The sequence below is a fragment of the Cannabis sativa genome, chromosome 9, assembly GCF_029168945.1.
Source record: "Cannabis sativa cultivar Pink pepper isolate KNU-18-1 chromosome 9, ASM2916894v1, whole genome shotgun sequence".
NCBI lineage: Eukaryota > Viridiplantae > Streptophyta > Magnoliopsida > Rosales > Cannabaceae > Cannabis > Cannabis sativa.
Window position 1 is genome coordinate 30503242 of NC_083609.1, and position 10531 is coordinate 30513772.

Below are 10531 nucleotides of genomic sequence, written 5' to 3' on the forward strand. Positions count from 1 at the left end.
GTTCTACCTGTTGGAATATGTTTTACCAGTATCTAGATTTACTACAATGTATGTTGTTTAACATCCTAAATATGAATCTCTAAAACAATGTAAATAAACACATATAAAGTTTCAGAAACCTTACAGTGGGTGCAGCGGAATTAAATGACTCCTTCCACTCAGATCTCTAACCCTTGTATCGTTTTTGTAGGAGAGTATCACCAAGATCTGAGCCCGATTCTCCTTCCTTGTGTTTGGATTCTTCACAGTCTTACACACTATGATTGAGGACCACTTAATGTGTGTGGGCACTTACTCTATCACCATAGGGTTCGAAATTGTGAAGAGAAAAGGAGAAGAGGAGGGTTCGAATAGCATAAGGAAGAAGGCTCAAATTTTTTTAAAATTTCTTTTCTTCACAATTAAGCCCTAGCTTAGTGAAAGTTCATAAACTAGACATAGTCTAATTTTAGAATTATAATTGATTAATTAAAATCAATTAACTGAGTCTTACAAACAGTTTGTCTCAACTAGTATGGGGACCATGGGCCTATATAACCGAGCTTCCAATAAGCAGACCTAGAATTTACCAAGTAAATTCACTAACTTATTAATTCCTCATTGTATCCACCATAAAACTTGGAATTGCACTTTGAGTTACATAGAACGCTCTATATGTTCCACGATATAGATACGCTGTTAATTATCCATTGTTATAATCCCAATAATCAATGATCCTCTATAGATGATCTACATTGCATAGGGACAAAATTACCGTTATACCCTTTCAATGTATTTTATCCTTAAAACACTTGGCCACCTATAAATGATATTTTAGTGAACTAATATAATCACTAAAATGAGCGCTCTATCATTTATTTCTATTTAGCCTAGGTCAAAGGAAATCATCGTTTCACTTCTATGTCCGGATAGAAGCTATAGATTCCATATCTATGATTAGCACTCCCACTCAATTGTACTATCATGTTCCCAAAATGTAAGTGTCACCCAGACAAAAAAGTAAGCTTAACTAACAAATAAAAGAACACAAATAACACTCTTGAGATCGAACCTAATCATGTCAGGATTAAAATCATTTGATCTAGGATCAACTAGGTGATATTGAATTGAATAGATATTATGGTAAATTTATCATATCTAATCCAAGTTCAATATCGGTCCAATGTATACTCCATACATCCGATACTGGTAAACTTTGCTAATGCCCTGGAAAGGACATAACACTTATCCAAGGTGTAAGTATACCTATCGTTGATTATCATGCCAGTCTAAATCCAGTGAACTGACAAATCAGGAAATTAAACTTTTGAACATATAATCATGATTATATTCCACTGTGTTGACAACACTATAATCATGAACAAATACATATGTTCTGGACTTAATAGAATTTATACATTAAATATAATCATGAAATAAATCATGTGAATCATGCAACATAAAATGATTTCTGATCTTTATTAATTAGTAAATTTGATTATATTGAAATGGGTTTTAATTAGGGCACAAAACCCAACACTACCATCTTGATTAATCGAGTCGCTAGGGTGATTCGTTTGCGCTTTGTGTGTGGCTAACTTTGCACCTTGTCCTCGTGGCGCGTCTTTACCTCTAGGGTCAGAAGGGCGTCCAGGCTCAAGAGCACCGGCAACCTTCTGCGCCCTTAAGGGCTGACCAGTCGCAATTGTCTCCTTTTGAGGAGGCCTAGGTGCATGCTTTTGTGAGGGCTCACCCACATTTTCCTTGCCCTTATCCTTACGAGCATTTGAGATCTCATCCTCTACTTGCTTGCAGGTACATTCCTCGCCCATCACTTCCACCAACGGTTCACCATCAGATTCTGCCATATCTCCGAACTTACACTGGAGATGCTCCATCATTTTTTTCATTTTTGTAGTGAGCCTTTTATGTTTGGCAAACTCTGCTTGAGTTGCCTTTAAGTCTTTAATCACTCGCACTAGGTTTGGGTCATGGTCATAGTGATATTCATCCTTGTAATACCAATCTCTGACGTAGTCTTCGTCTTCACCTTCTTCATCTCTTCCTTTGAGGTTTTGGCCATCATCAAGTCCGTGAAACACGTTCTCAGTATCCTCCCCTCAGTTTTTAGCGTGGGTCGTATCTTCTTCTTTGACGCCATTTATCTGGAGGTTAGAGGTGTGGGAGTCGGCCTCCTCCATGACAGTGTCTAATGGAGTTTTCTTGCTGGTATTCTTTTGCGTATTCACCATAGTTGAAGTGAGACAACAACTAACTAGCTTTCCTCAGCTCTCAATGAAAGCACTAAAATATTTACCGAGATTTTTGGAAACTAATTAATAAAAGCTTAAGGAAATGCAAAATATTAAATAATAGATAAACAGAATTTCTATGTGGTCCAGGCATTAATGATCCTTAGCCCATGAATCTATAGTAATAGCCTTCTTTGGCAAATGTTTGAGTATTACAAGTGTTTATATTGGTAATCTCTGTATTCCTTTTTTTTCTCTCTAAGAAAAAAGCTCTCTAAGAATTTCAGCAGAGTTTTTGTAAGTAAAAATTGTTCACCTTTTGTACATGAAAATAGAGGTATTTATAGACCCGTAAGTGAGCGAGGGCATACCCTCTTACTCCACTAGGTTCCTTACTCAGCACGTAAATGAGATTGTGAACACTACGAGACAATCTAACCGTCAATTCGGTAGCTACCTCTTCCATCGTGTGGTGCTTAATTGATGCAGTCTATCATGTGACGACATGGACACGCATCACTCAAATGCCTCTCCTTTAAAAGGAATATCCTAGATAAGCCGTTGGACATTAAGCACTACAGAGGCACCTACTCGCACAACCATAGTCTGACGCGGGGGACAAAGTCTGACTTGGTGTCAGACAAGATGTAATCGTCGTGTAAACTTTCGAAATAGGGCACAGGGAGCTTTCAGGGAGTGCAACTCGGGACCTCCTAGAATAGCCAATTCCTAAGAGCTCCCGAGAGATTTGTGCTTCGCGTATGCCTTTGAATGCCGAAAGCATTAGGTTATGACTTCAAGGATCAATTCCTCCTTCTCAATGGATGCTCTCTCCTAGATACTTCAGTGTCTTTCCTGATCCTATTTTAAAAGGAAGGAGATATTCCTATGCAATTTGACGTGGCATCTTTTTGCTACTTCCATGTAGAACTTATCCAGAAATAAGGATAACATCTACTATTTTTCTAACGCCCTAATGCTAAGGCACGCTACAGTACTTTTCTATTACAGTGCAATCTTTGCTAATCAAAGAATTTTCTTGGAAAATGTGTCAAATTAAAACTTTTATATTAATTAGTAAACTTTATAATATATTAAAATATTTACAATTGTCGGGATCCCGTTTTCAAACTCTTTAAACTTAATATTCCAAAATACATAATAAAAAGGTCGCTCAGCGACTACAAAATACGACTCCCAGATGTCCTGAGACCGAACACTCCAGGTTGCGCCGCCTCGACATGTACAATCCCATCCTAGCTCAGGTTCACTCCTGTTCAGTTTTTGCCTTTCCTTTACCTACACATGGAAGTAGAACTGTGAGTCGACAGACTCCGTAAGAAAAGCATATAACATATCATATAATTTCCGACTTGTTCTTAGGTGCCCATACAACTATTTACAATGCTTAATAGATGAGTACGAACGTTCCATACTAGGGTATAGCCACTACACCACATACACTACGTACCTCAATGTACGAGTGTTGGTAGGGTTTGTTCATACCCTGAGTACCCCTGAGTGATATACCACGCACTCCCATTACCTCTCCGTACTTATGCTGGTATCACGGTACTTTCAGATAACATTCACTATACCAATGCACTCTATACTATAACCCTATAAGTGTTGGTAGTGCAAATAACATTTTAAGCATGCATATACACATAACATATACATACACTCAGATATTCATATCACACATTATATACAATTCTTACCTTCTTTCTGAATTCAAGTGTGCTGGCTGACCTGAACGGAATTTCTCGTGCTAGATGGATGCCCTAATCACATTAATTATAACACAGATGAGTGACTCGCTAAATAACTTTCCGGGGACTTAAACTTGAAACTAAAAGTTTCCCTATCGATAGATAACATGGCAATACCCTAAATATCACAAAAAATAGGAAAAACTAGGGTTCCAAAAACTCCCCCAACCGGTCGATTGGTTGCTACAGGTCCCCCAAAACCGGAATTCCAGTTCTGTGCTGGGAACCCGAAAAATTCCCCCCATGACTTCAAAATCAAACTAAACTCTACCAAACTTTCCAGTATACCTGTACAATGCATAAACAACAATTTCCAACCAGAATTTCACAGAATAAACCAAAGAAACTCATCTTGCCATTAAAGACCAAAGTTAAGGTTTTTATGCTCAAACTTGCACAAAACCAAAATCAACCAACCCAACCAGCTGTTAGAACCCTTAACCTACTCAAACTAAGCCTAGAATTCGATCCCTAAGCATCTCAAACCATAACAGCCACTAATTTTCAAGATTACAAGCTCAAACTAAACTTAAAAGCTTCAAAACATAAAACTATGATTCTAGGGTTACCTTTGATTGCTCCTCCTTGCATCCTTAGCTTAAATTCAGAAAATTAATGATGAAAAGAGGTGATCTCTCTGGTTTTTGCCCCAGCCGAAAGAGAGAAAGGGTTCTATATTTTGGTTTTTCCTTCAATTTTCCTTAACTTTGTTTCAAATGAAAAGGGATTAATTAATTAATCCCTTACTGAAAGACTAATTGCCATGTGCCATCTAATTAGGCCGCCACCTAATCAACTTAATAATAAATGACTAAAATGCCCCTTAGACTTAAAACTAGGGTATTTCTTAAGCTAGGGGTAAAATGGTCAAATTCTATAACCCCGCTTAACTTCGATATAATATTTTCTCTAAAATATTTCTCACTAAGAAATAAGTTTATAAACTTACCCATGTGATCAAACTAGCCATCCATCGCATTTTCCGTTGTCGCCGAGCAAAATTACAAAAATAACATATTTCACATATAAACCAAGTAATGCCCCTAGAGTTTAATAAAATCTCCGAAATTGAGAAATTATAACTCTAATATTCAGTTCTAAATATTGGGGTCCACAAATAGTTAATTTAATAAATAATCATAAAATATCAGAAATTAGTGGTAATTGCCTTTTCTATCCAAATTACTAAAGCGGTCATTACAATTTTTAATAGGGCTGTACATCGGTCGGTTTGGGCGGTTTATCGTATATTTTTTCTAACCCAATATAGAGTTCGGGTTGCTAAAATTTAAGAGCAACCCACCCAATTTAAAAAAAAAATCTGTAAACCGACCAACGGTTTGGTCGGTTTCGTCGGGTTAACCCGCCCAAACCGGCCAAACTTTTTTCTTTTTTTTAGTTTCAAAGTCAAAATCAATAAAAATTAAAAAAATAAATTAAAAATATCGCATTCCACCAAAGTACAACACAATATATATGACATTAAAACTAACAATTAAGTATATAACTTTATATTATTATACATTTAATCATTTATGTTATATATACTAAAAACTAAAAAGTTAAAAAAAAATTAAAATTCAAAATCGGGTTGGTCGATTTAATTGGGCGGGTTGGACCTATTTTCAACCCGCCCAATTAATAGATTGGGCGGTTTGTAATTTTTTCTGGTTATTTCGGTTTGTAATTTTTATCAGTTTTTTCGGTTTGGTTTGGACGGTTTACAAATTTTTTTGTATGGCCCTAATTTTTATTATTTTTTTTTTCACAAAATCACATCTTTTTAAATATTTTGAAATAGAAAATTATGCTTCTAATTTCAAAGTTGTTACTTTGTTTATAATATACACCTCAAAATATTATATTACAAATTATATCACTCAATCAGTATAAAGCAAATTAGAATATCAAAAGATTAAAAAAATTAGATCGAACCCACGTGAAGCGAAGCTTAGTTCTCTAGTATTAGTATATAGTATTGCTATTTGGCACCAATAGTGCCTAAATTCACATAGAAGTAGTGGCTTGTGATTAGTTAACGATATTTTATAAAAATGGGTTATATTAAGTTATATAGAATCTGATATTAAATTGTACCAATAACGATATGACACATTAGAGCATCTCTAATGGGGGGTTGCCCATTGGAGAGGTCTTCCCACATATGTAATTGTTGGAATATGTTTTACCAGGATCTAAATTTACTACCATGTATGTTATTTAACACCCTAAATATTAATTTCTAAAACAATGTAAATAAACACATATAAAGTATCAGAAACCTTACAGTGGGTGCAGCGGAATATTAATGGCTCCTTCCACTCAGATCTTTAACCCTTGTATCCTGTCTGTAGCAAGGTATCACCAAGATTTGAGTCCGAATCTCCTTCTCTTAAAACTGGATTCTTCACAGCCTTACCCACTATGATTGAGTACCGATTGATGTGTGTGGGCACTTCCTCTATCATTATAGGGTATGAAAATATGAAGAGAGAAAGAGAAACTGTGGTTCAAAAATAGCAAGAGAGATGGCTCAGGAAATTTTGACTGAAGGCTTGAATTTCATCATCTTTTAGTGTGAGCCATCACTATCTTTTTATAGGCAACCACCTAGGTTTAGGTTAAAATTATTAGGCATTAAAATGATGAAAAAATTAAATGGAAAATCCCTATTAAGTTGTCGGCCATAGGATGTGGGCCCCACTTTGGAATTTTGCCATTTTACAACAGTTTTTCTTTATTTTCTCAAAAGTGCCATTTTTCCAATTTAATAATTTAAATGTCAAAACTATTTATTTAATAATTAAAATTAATTATTAAATCAAATTGCAATTTAATATATTTATTAATTAGAATTAATAAAGTCTCTTAATTAATAAATAAACCCTACAATCTATTTTCTTCACAATTAAGCCTTTGCTTAGTGAAAATTTATAAACTAGACATAGTTTAATTTTAGAATTATAATTGATTAATTAAAATTAATCAACTGAGTCTTACAAGCAGTATGGTCTCAACTAGTATGTGGACCATGGGCCTATACAACTGAGCTTCCAATAAGCAGAACTAGAATTTACATAGTAAATTTTTTAACTTATTAATTCCTTATTGCATCCACCATAGAACTTGGAATCGCACTCTAAGTCATATAGAACGCTCTATATGTTCCACGATATAGATACGCTATAAACATTTAACCATCGTTCTAATCCTAATAATTAAAGATTCTCTATAGATGATTTACATCGAGTAGGGATAAATTTACCGTTTCACCCCTCAATGTATTTTATCCTTAAAACACATAGCTTTCTATAATTGATATTTTTGTGAGCTAATATAATCACTGAAATAAGAGCTCTTCCATTTATCTCTATTAAGCCAAGCTCGAAGGAAATCATCGTTTCACTTCTCTGTCCAGATAGAAGCTATAGATTCCATATCTATGTTTAGCGCTCCCACTAAATTGTACTATCATGCATGTTCCCAAAATGTACGTATCACCCTGACCAAAAAGTAGGCTTAACTAACAAATTAAAGAACATGAATAGCACTCCTGAGATTGAACCTAAGCTTGTCAGGATTAAGATCTTTCGATCTAAGATCAACCAGTTATATTGACTTACAAAGATACACCGGTAAGATTATAATATCTTTACCAAGATCAATATCGGTCCCAGTCCAATGTATACCCCATACATCCGAAACTTGCATACTTTGCCAATATTCTGGAAAGAACATAACACTTATCCAAGGTGTAAGTATACTTGATCGATGATTATCACATTAGTGGAAATCCAGATCACTGATGAATCAGGGACATTGTCTTTTGAAGCATGTAATCACAATCACATTCCACTGTGTTGACATCACTGTAATTGTGAATAATTATATGTTTTGGACTTAACAGATTTTATATATATTAAACCATAAACATGAAAACAGTTGGAAATATTTTACCAGGATCTAGATTGTAAAGACCGCTTAGTTTAATTTGGAAATTAGCAGTTAATCACGTTTATTTATGAAATTATTTATAGCTATTTAAATAATTATTTATACTGTTATTATTGAATTCAGAGATGCATTTTTATGTCATGTAGTAGTTTTCATAATTTTGCATTCCGGTGCCCGATATTTTGGAACTCGGTGTTTGGCTCAGTAAAAATCACAACTTAGTATGTTAGTAGTTTGGGACGGTTTATTAGACGTTGGGAATGTCCGGAATGGCCGGGAATTTAGAATTTCCCAAAAATACCCCTTTAGTGTTATTTATGTGGTTTTAGTGTGGAGGGGCAAAATGGTCTTTTTGCCCCATTAGTATTTTGTCTTCTAGTGATTTTATTAGTGGAAATATATGTTTACTTGGTATTATTTGTTGGCTGAAATGGTTTAGTAAAAACCCCTTATTTTATTTTACAAAATTTCATTATTTCAAAGTTAGAAAAATTTGGAAAAAGCTCTCTCTTTCTTTCCTCTCACTTTCGGCCCTCTTGGAGCAGCAAGGAGCTGGCCTTGTTCTTGAAATTTTGCTTGTGATTTCATCTCTCTTTAAGGTTCAATTCAAGCTAGGTTAGCCCTTCTTCTTTTCTTTTTAAAAAATTGTTGAATTTTGATGAAATTGATGTAATGCATGCATAATCAATGAATGTTGTTGCTGCTGTGATGTTGTTGTTAAATTCTGAGATTTAAGCATGTTTAATTGAAGTTAATTGAGCTGTTTGTGAAGCATGATAGTTAGGTTGAGTAAAGCTAAAGTTTTTCTATGCAAAAGTTTGGTTTTCAAAGTGAATTTTCGAAATTGGTGGCTGTAGTGTTTGCATGAGTTATGTTTTAGTTTCTGCAGTGTTTTTATGCTTGATTAAGTAGGTTTGAGCTAGTTTGGATGCATGTTATCTAGGTTTAACCAAGTTTGAGTTTAGAACTCAAAGCTTGGGCTTTAATGGTGATTTTTGATTATGTGCAATCTGGGTGGATTTGATGCTTTAGAAATGTTCTAGGGGTTATATAGAACAGGTCTGGAAGTTTTGGTTTGATTTGGAGTTGATTTGAGCATTGTGTGTAATTTTGAAAATCTGCCTGCGAGGAACCGGAATTCCGGTTGTGCATCCGGAATTCCGGATGGGGTTCTGAAATTTCCCAGAACCCGAATTCCAGTTGGGCAACCGGTCTACTGGTTGGGGAAAATTTAGGAACCCTAGATTTCCTCGATTTTATGTTTTTGGGGGTATTGCCATGCTTTTTATCGATAGGGAAACTTTTAGTTCCTAGTTTAAGTCCTCGGGAAGTGATTTAGCGTATCACTTATAGTGTTGTGATTTTTATGGTTTAGGAGCCTGTAATCCGCCGCGCAGATAGTTTCAGTCAGGTTGACCGGCACACCTGAATTCAGAATCCAGGTAAGATTAGTATAACAGTATGCATATGTAGATTACATGTTTAGCGTGCATGTAGAAAGCCTGTTAGATTACATTAGTTATGTATGTTGGCTTCGAACCATCCAACTGTGTCACGTCGGTACAGGCTGGAGTATTACCAGCAGCCAGAGTATGACCGGTTTGACCGATCAGGCTGATACTGTAACACGTCGGTACAGGCTGGAGTATGACCAGCAGCCGGAGTATGACCGGTTCGACCGATCAGGCTGTTACTTGTCAATAGTACCGTCCCTATGAACATTCAGAACTCAGTACCGTGTTGGACACGACAGTTAGGGGGACTCAGTATCGTGTTGGACACGGCAGTTAGGGTTATGATCAAGGGTATGGGCGTCTGATCATGACCGGGATTTATGTATGAGTATTATTATGCTTTTCTTACTGAGTCTGTCGACTCACAGTGCTACGTTTATGTGTAGGTAAAGGCAAGGCTAGAGCTGATGGACCGTGAGCGAGCCTATGAAGATTGTACATGTCGGGGCGGTTAGGCCTGGAGCGTACGATCCTCGGGACAGCAAGGCTATTTTTGTAACTAGTCGCTAGGCGACAATTTTTTTTTATGAACAGTAAACTTTTGTAAATGATTTTCTAATCGGGATCCCGAGTCTTTTGTATAAATATTTTATAAGTTTAATTAAAAAGCAAAAATTTTAATTAATCACGTTTTCGATAAACCTCGTTGATTAGCAACGAGCTGCACAGCATGTTTAAAAATCACGTAATACGCCTATGTTAGTTAGGGTGTTACAATTTGGTATCAGAGCCGCCAGGTTGTCTTCCGAAGATCGTCACGACATGTACAATCATCATCAGTAGTTAGCTCGTTCCACGGTTCAGTAAGCCTTTATTGCTTTAGTAGTTTATCTATTTATTTATGAATAAGAAAAGCCTGATAGGAAGCATGTTAGTAGCCTTATAGTAGAATAGGCGCATGTTTTGTTTTTAATTTCCAAATTAAGCGGCATTAGTAAGCTCTCCTTGAATACGACCTGATATGCCAACTCTTGGTTTCGCAGGCGGTTTTGACTAGATGGACGCCAGGCGGACAACCAGGAGCTAGGGCAATTCAGTGGGGTCGAATCAAGGACAGGGA